This window comes from Heterocephalus glaber, unplaced genomic scaffold, assembly GCF_053883595.1.
Source record: "Heterocephalus glaber isolate CG9 unplaced genomic scaffold, H.glaber_assembly_v1.0 deba00001673, whole genome shotgun sequence".
Taxonomy (NCBI): domain Eukaryota; kingdom Metazoa; phylum Chordata; class Mammalia; order Rodentia; family Bathyergidae; genus Heterocephalus; species Heterocephalus glaber.
In genome coordinates, this window is record NW_028258410.1 from 4282937 (window position 1) to 4291368 (window position 8432).

General features: G+C 37.0%; 1 pseudogene; it reads left to right on the forward strand.

The window, feature by feature from the left end:
- The first annotated feature begins 6307 nt into the window (after nucleotides 1–6307).
- LOC147822109 (olfactory receptor 2T8-like) lies at nucleotides 6308–7275 on the forward strand (annotated as a pseudogene).
- The last annotated feature ends 1157 nt before the right edge of the window (nucleotides 7276–8432 follow it).

The window sequence follows — 8432 nt, forward strand, 5'->3', positions numbered from 1 at the left end:
TGGCAGTATAGTAGAATACAAAGTCAACAGTCAAAAGACAATAGTGTTCCTGTACAGCGATAAAAAACTCACTGAGGGGAAATTAGGGAAATAATACCCTTCACAACAGCATAAAAAATTAAATACTTAGGAATTTATATAACTAAGGAAATGAAAGAATTCTACAATGAAAAGTATATTGCTCTGAAGGAGATTGAAGAAGATATCAGATATTGAAAAGATATCCCCTGTTCCTGGATAGACAGCACCTACATAGTCAAAATGGCCATACTTCTAAAACTGTTGTATAGATTTAATGCAATCTCAATAAAAATACCAATAACATTCCTTACAGAGTGAAGAGGGCAACCCCAAAATTCACATGGAAACAAAAACCCTAGAGTAGCGACAATAATTCTGATAACAAGACCAAGGCAGGAGGCACCAGAATCCTAGACTTCAAGTTATAGCACAGTGGTATAGTTATAAAAAAACAGCATGATATTGACACAAAACAGAGTTATGGATCAATGAGATGGAATACAACTATAGAAACACTCCAGGCACATTCAGCTATGTTATTTTTGATGAAGGTGCCAAATTCCTTCATTTGAGGAAAGATAGCCTCTTTAACAAATAGAGCTGGGAAATCTGGATATCTACATGTTCAAGGTTGAACCTAGGCCAGTATCTCTCACCATGAACTAAACTACAATCAAAATGGCTTAAACATTAGAACAGAAATACTTAATATGCTGGAAGAAAAAAAATAGGTAAAAGTTTTGAATACATAGGTGTAGGCAAAGACTTTCTGAAAAAAAACCCAATAGCATGAGAAATAATACCAAGAACAAACAAATGAGAACACATTAAATTAAAAAGCCCCTGTACAGCAAAGAATATCATTGACAGACTGAAGGTCTACAGAATATGAAACAATTTTGTCAGCTACTTCTCAGACAAAGGACTAATATCTTGAATATATAAAACACTAAAAAAATTAGATTTCTTCAAATTTAAAGAGCCAATCAAAACATAGGTATCTGAAGTGAACAGACAATTCTCAGATAAAGAAACACAAATCACCAATAAATACATGAAAAATGTTTAATATCACTGGCCATTCAAGAAATGCAAATTAAAACAAAACTGAGATTCTCTTTCACTCCAGGAAGACAGCTACCATTAAGAAATCAACCAATAACAAATGCTGGTGTGGCTATTGGGATAATGAAACTCATCTATATCACTAGTATGAATGTAAACTAGTACTACCACTATAGAAACCATTATGGAGATTTCTCAAAAAACTAAATGTAGAAATTTCATTTGACTCAACTGTTTCTCTTCTAGTTATTTTCACAAATGATTTAAAGACATCATACCATGGGGATGTATGCACACCTGTGTTTATAGCAGTGTAATTCATAACAGCTAAATCTTGCAAAGAGCTTACTTGTTCATCAACAGATGAATGGATAAAAAATGTGGTATTTATATACAATGGAGTACTACCTGACATAAAATGATAAACTTCAGTTATTTGTAGGAAAATGGATGGACCTTGAAACCTTAACATTAAGTGAAGTAATTCAGACACACAAGCTTAAATATTGGATGGTTTCTCTAATGTGAAAAACTATATATGTATATATGTATAATGAAACAAAACAGAGATAATAGGAAAAAAAAGAGAGAAAGAAAAGGAAACACTTTGTAATCCAATGTGGACAAAATATCTAAAAGTGTACCTTGACCTAGTAAAACATGTTTTATATGTTCTTTGACCTATTAATCTTGTTTTAAATCTGTGTATATAATAATATACACAATAATAAACTTTGTAAGTTCTTATCAGATAAATCTCATGCTGGAAAATTAAAGGAGATAGAGGGAAAGAATAAAAAGGGAATTGAAATGTGTTACATACATGTAATCACTATGTACTGCAAATATGGACTAATGAGAACAAAAAAATGAGACACATTATCACCAAAAAGAAAAAAAAGGAAAGAAAAAATGAGAAAAAGAGAACCACACAGAATGAAATTAAAAGAATGGAAAACTACACCCCATTCTACCAGAGTCCACCCCAAGTGGGAGCATCAGTCTTAGTTTTAGACACAGAAGACTTCAGCCCTAACTGATCAGAAGAGACAAGGGTGACCATTACATACTGGTAAAGTCAGCAATTCTAAGGAAGAGACAACAACTGTAAATGTCTATGGTTCAAATGTTTGCAAAACCAACTTCATAAAAAAGGAAGCAAGAATGGAATGTAAAAGGACACATGAACACAAACAAAATCATAGTAGGAAACTTCTATAACTAATTCCCACATAGAGCCAGATTAACAAAATATTTCAAAAAATAAATATTAAAGTTAAGTCACACCATTGAACACTTGATGTCAATAGATGTCTGTGGTGTCTTTCATACAACAACAGAATACATATTTTTTCTTAGAAACAGATGGTATTTTTTCCAAAATATACCATACATAAGTCAAAAGATGGTTAAATGCAAAAGAACTGAAATAATCCCCTGCATACTATGAAATCATAGCAAAACGAAGCTAGAAATCAATAGCAGAACTAACAATCATGACTATGAAAATACATGATGATTATATAATATATTCTCACAAAATGGGTGAAAGAGGATCTCAAGGGAGAAATAAAAAATTCCCACAATCAAAGAATATTGAAAGTACAACATACCCAAACCAACAGGACACCAACAAAGCAGTTCTAAGATGGAATATCACATCTATTAATGCACATAATAAAAGAGTAGACAAATCCAGAATAAATAACCTAATAATGTATCTCAAGAACCAAGAAGAAAAGAATAATTCAAAGCAAAAAGTAGTAGAAGGAATAAATTATAAAATCAAAGCAGAAATGAATGAAATTGAATATAAAAAACAAACACAAAAGATAAGAGAATCATGGAATTAATTCTTCAAAAAGATAAATAGGTTTGAAAAATCCTTAGTCAAACTTGTGAAAGGAAGGAAAGAAAAAAACCTGTATCAATGCTATTAAACATGATAAAGAAGTTGTAGTAAAAATCAGAAAAGTCCAGTAGCACACCGTGAAATGCATGCCTTGATAGAACCAATTGGAGGGTTTGGCAAATAAGAGTATAATAACAATTCAATAAGAGTACAATAACAGTCTGTTTTTATTGTTGTTATTATCATAGATTTTATCAGACACATAGAGTCAAACTATATGAGAATAAAATGAAAATACGTAGTTGTAAAAACTGACATATTTAATGCAGCTTTGATTTTCTCAAATTAAATCCAAGAAAATAATAGTTGAATGCTACCATAAAATTCATTTTTAATTGACATTTTCACAACACTGCAAATCAACAGGATACTGTTTGGTTTTTGTCCCACTGAATTTAGAAAATAATGCTAGAATATTCTTACTGTGCTTATTATTATTTTGAAAATTATAGTTCCCATGCTAGGGGATGTATTTGCACTTTATTTTTGCTTCCAATGATTATGTTTTATTTTCCCATATCAAACCTTTCTGGGACATGCATAATGTATACCAGTATCCTGTGACTATTTAAAATTCCTGGAAATCTAACATCCCTGGAGCCCGCGGTGCCGCACCTCTGCAGTTCTGCTGTTTGATTGGAAGATGATGCAGCCAAGGCTGGTGGGGAGTCAGAGCCTGTAATGGTCTCTTGAGAAGCTGATAAAATCCTTCTGATCTCAGGTGGAACCGAAGGCGTCCTGCACAGACGCGGCGCATCGGATCACGCTTCTGTGGGTCCACCTGCCGGGGTTCTCCTTCTTACCTTGTGTAAGTAGATCACACCAAACTCTTAACACTTAATCTTCTGCTTCTGAATCCAGAAAACCAGAGAGCCACAGTTTCACCACTTACTCCACACATTTGACAGGGAGCATCCTCTCTGGCTCCCATCTTACCCTCTGAAGAGTAACATGTGAGCCTGCTGAGGCTCCCACCAGGCCGGTTCCTTGGACCACTTGTCAATATTGTCCAATAAGCCATTGCCTGATTCCATCCTATTATTAGAGAGCATATCGATTGCTCATGTCAGTTTACTGGGAAATACATTTACAGATTTAATGTCAAATTGTGACAATAAGTTTGGAAGAATATTGGAGGGTAAATTACAGGCCTGATGATCAATTTGTGTTTTTTTATGAGAAGAAAAATAACTGACCTAAGAGTCTCCATTCCCAGCACATATGTGTGTGATTTAGAGGTAAGATGTTAAAATTTTTATACCTTTGTAAGACAAAGTATTGGAAGACAAAGAAAATGTTCAAATCTGTTATATTCTGAATAAAATCTTTATCCTTTGTGGTAGAAAACTATTTTTTCCAGACTAGTCAAATTTACAGTGGGAAAAGAATTTTGGTTGCTAGCGGTTGGGTGGAGGATAGTTCAGCTTAAATGTTACAGACGTTCAGATTGGAGAATAGAAAAGGGTTTTGGATATTGATACTGCTGATGCTTGTACTATATGGATATTCTTGGATATATGTATATATTGTATATATGGATATACTTAATGTGATTTATACACTAAATGTGGTAAACAGAATGCAAAAATTAATTTAAGAAATTTGCTCAATATCCCACAGTTACTGTAATTAAGTAAGATTTGTAAACTAGTTTGAAGTTCAAAAGGCTTCAATCATGAGAGAGTTTGGAAGAGGGAAGAGTTCCAAGCCCTGTGGGCAAGGAGACTCCAGAGGGCTGAGCCCTTCCTCTGTGTGGCGTAGCTGAGAGCCAGCAAAGGCTCTGGAGCTCTCAGGTGTGCAGTGCCCACTGCAGACAGAAGGGTGTGCAGGCCATGAGTTTTGACCAGTGAAGCACACTTTTGTCACAATCGTTGTGTTGCAAAATGCTTAATTTTCAGTGAACCAGCTTGTATCCCGTTAGCACAGTCCTGATGCTTGTGTGTGGGAATGAGGACTGAATCTGCCTATTGTGATATCTTCCCCACCATCGTTTGTACTTGGTTTTAGGAGGATCTACAATTTGGGGTGAAGGGAATGCCCCTGACCTCATGGGCTCTTCCTGCCATGTAAGGGTGAGAATTAACCAATGTCAGTGAGAATGAATTAGCATCCCATCTACATCTTCACAGTGTGGTTTTTTGTATTCAACACGATGGAATAGTCCTGGCAGCACCAGGTCACAGACAGAAATGGCTTTTCAGGTGTAGATAGGTTGTGAATGATGAAATGAATTCATCTTTTACAGTTGGTAAAGGCTACATATTTGTCACCTACCTATGTATTTGTGTGACTACAGAATAATACTTTTTAAGAATTAATGAAAGTGAGCATTTAGCCTTATGTTTGTATTTGCAGGATAAATCATTTATTGTTTTAAGTGTAACACTTTGTATAGTGGAACTAAATGCAGTGATAACTCCCAACAAAATTATGCTCCTCTCTGCAGACTCATTCAGTAATGGTTAGTGTGGACCATGACATCATTTGACTTTGAGATCTGCCCAGGGTTCCATGTGTCTGGGCAGGTCCCCGAGGCCTGATCTTGCTTCCCAAAGCTCTTTCCCTACTCTACTTTCCAGCTACTGGGACCTGAGAGATTCCCTTCACTTGGAAATTCAGCCAATATGTTTCTGACTTGGGCCCAGCCAGCGTGAAACAAGGACCTGATGATTCCAGTCAAATGTGACAATTCCTCCTCTAAGTTGTGGGTGTGAGGTATGTATCCAGCACACTGCAAGCTGACAGATACACTGCCTCCCATGTTCCAGATTTAAGAATACAAACACAATTTGGGATGAAAATGTGCTTCTGGATTATTAAATGTCAGAGAAAATCACTGATATTGTTAGGTTGAAAAATACTTTGATATATACACGTAGTCTTCATTATCAAGCACATACCTTGAAGCTTTTAGGAAACTAAAATACTGACTTAATTCAGTTTTGAAATCTAAGGAAATGTATGATGTAATACAACCAAAATATCAGTGAGAAAGTATTTGTGTCATCATTTCTTTGTGACTCCTTAATATGGTTTCAGGTAATATAAGATCACATATACATGGTAATTGCAACTTAAAAGAATTTGGATATGTTACACCAATTAAGTGATACTCCAACTATAAGTTAATTAGTATATGAAGTATCACGTATATGAAAAAGTGGAAATATTATACATATGTTTTTGCTTTTTGCAAATGTCAGATGAAGAATCTAAAATGTGGTCCATATTTTTTAGCCACCTAATTTTCTAGGAACATGTACTTCATATGATGCATCAAAGGCTGATACCTCTCTCTTCTCTTTTCCATGTAGAACATCACATCTGCAATCATGGACCATGGGAACACCACATCAGACTTCATTCCACTAGGACTCTTCAACCACACCACAGCTCACCATATTCTCTTTGAAATTGTCCTAGCAGTTGTGATTTCCCTTAATGGCCTCCTGTTTTTCCTGATTCACCAGGACCCCTGGCTGCACACACCCATGTACTTCCTGCTGAGCCACCTCTCCCTCATGAACATGATGCTGGTCTGCACCAACTGTGCCCAAGATGGCAGCTGCCTACTTAACTGGAAACAAGTCCATCTCCCTGGCTGGATGTAGTCTTTAGATGTTCCTTCAGATGTTCCTCCTCTGGGAGGTGGAGAAGTCTTCCTTCTAGCAGCCATGTGCTATGACTGCTATGTGGCTGTGTGCCACCTACTGTGGTATACCACCCTCATGAGTTGGCCATTGAGTCTGAGAATGGCTTTGGGGTCCTGGCTCCTGGGGCAGCTGATGGTCTCATGCAGGCTGCTGCCTCCCCGAGCTTCCCGTTCTGTAACAGCCATGAGATCATTCATTTCTTCTGTGAGGCCCCCATGCTGGAGTGCTTGGCCTGCAGTGACACCTCTGCCTTTTAGTATGCTATGTACATCTGCTGTGTGCTGATGCTCCTCAACCCCTTGTCCTTCATCCTGATGTCCTACAGCCTCATCCTCAGTGCTGTCCTGCACATGCACTCCACAGAAGCCTGCAAGAAGGCCTTTGACACCTGCTCCTCCCATTTGACTGTGGTGGGACCTTTTTCTTGTGCTGCCATATTTACCTATGTAAGACCCACATCCTACAGGTCAGCAAACCAGGATAAGGTCATTTCTGCATTCTATGCCATCTTCACTCCCATGTTAGAACCCCATGATCTACAGCCTGAGGAACAGTGATGTGAAGGGAGCTCTGAGCAAGTGCCTGAGTCCATGCTGCCTTCACTCAGAGTTAAGGATGCACTGATCTAACAGTGGGATGGCACACTCCCACACTCCTAGCATGTGAGTGACCTGAGCCAAAAGCCTCAGCAAGTTCTAGCCCTGCCTGGACAAATGATGAAATTTCAAAGTCCTTGTCTCAATATTATGAACAACAAACATAAAGTCAAAGGACTTGGAACGTAGCTTAGTGTGAAGGCACAAGGTCTAATCCCAGATATTATAAAAACAAGAACAAGAAAAAATTAATGGACTGACTTCTACAACCACAAGTTGGTATGAAGTGATTTTCTGGAATTTTCCAGAGGAAAAGTATGGCATAACCCCTTTATCCATGAGGCCTATGTTCCAAGATGCCTATGGACAACTGAAATTACTGATGAAACCAGATCCTTTATTTTAATTAACTTTTACCCTAGCCATGCAAATAAGCACTGTGGTTGTAATTTTTGCAGTTTAATGTGCCACAGCAAAACCAACAAGAATTTTATGTTTTTCCAACTTGTACATTAGTTTAACCTAATGTTAAACTCAGTATATATTGTTTCCCTGTCTTTGCTACATCAATAACGTTCATCATTTGACTTAAAAGAAGCCTTACAGCTTCTGTTGGACATATTTGCATTTTCACCATAACTACTTTTGCATGTGGAATAATTACCAAGTTAAATAAACATGACTTGAATGTAAGCCCTGTGATGATACCGCACTGTCAATGCAAGACAAGTGGGAGCCTGTCCCTTCGGGAAATCAGGAATAAAGGAATGATTTGCATCCTAATAGGGATGGAGAGGGACTGTGAAATATGTTATCATTCTGCCAAAAGGGCACTATTGTTTGATTTTTGGAATTTTCCATGTGATGGTTTGGCCTGGTGTGGAATTCAGGTGAGTGAGACAGTGGAAAGGAAAACCACAATTGGGGGTGGTGGTGTAGCTTCTCTGTCTCCACCTGAGATTTATTGTTTTCATCTTTCTGGATCTAAATTTTAGGTGACTCTGCAAATTTACAGTTCTTTTAATAAGCTGTCATCACCACACAAATTGTGATTTTCTTAAATTTGCAAATTACAAATTCTTACCAAAATGTTTCTACAGCATATGCCAAAATCAATTCTTACTCCATGAACTAACTAGTAAAGAAAATTTGACAATTAACTGTTAGCCTTTTCTTCACATGGAG